Raw genomic sequence first — 443 nt, 5'->3', positions numbered from 1 at the left:
GTCTCTTCTTGCTCATGCTATGAAAACATTATCACAACGAGCCAGCCGCCCACTTCCAAATATTGTTCTGTCCATTTAGAAAGAGAAACTCTTCTGCCTGCATGTGAGTCCCTTCCCCCGACTTGCAGCTTGTTCAAGGTCACACACAGATAGCAATTGGTTTTCCCGCGTTCGAGGGTCCACTCTTGAAGTTTTCTGGGGTACAATTTTAAGGTTGAGCCGTTCAGAAACAAAAACAGAGGCCCTTCTCCTTCCCTGGGAGCAAAGGATCTTCCTCATCTTCATCGTTAGGACTATCTCTGGGAGCATCTCTAGGAACTGAGGTTTTCTCCTTTCCCATTTGGAGCAAAAGTCCTCATCTGGTCCATCCCTCCCTGTCCAAACTTCTCATGAAATTACAGCTGCGTCAGCATCTGCCTATCTCAGCACAGGTGCTTTTGCTT

The sequence above is a fragment of the Corvus brachyrhynchos genome, unplaced genomic scaffold, assembly GCF_000691975.1.
Source record: "Corvus brachyrhynchos isolate BGI_N302 unplaced genomic scaffold, ASM69197v1 scaffold37, whole genome shotgun sequence".
Lineage (NCBI taxonomy): Eukaryota > Metazoa > Chordata > Aves > Passeriformes > Corvidae > Corvus > Corvus brachyrhynchos.
Note: the sequence above shows the minus strand (reverse complement) of the source record.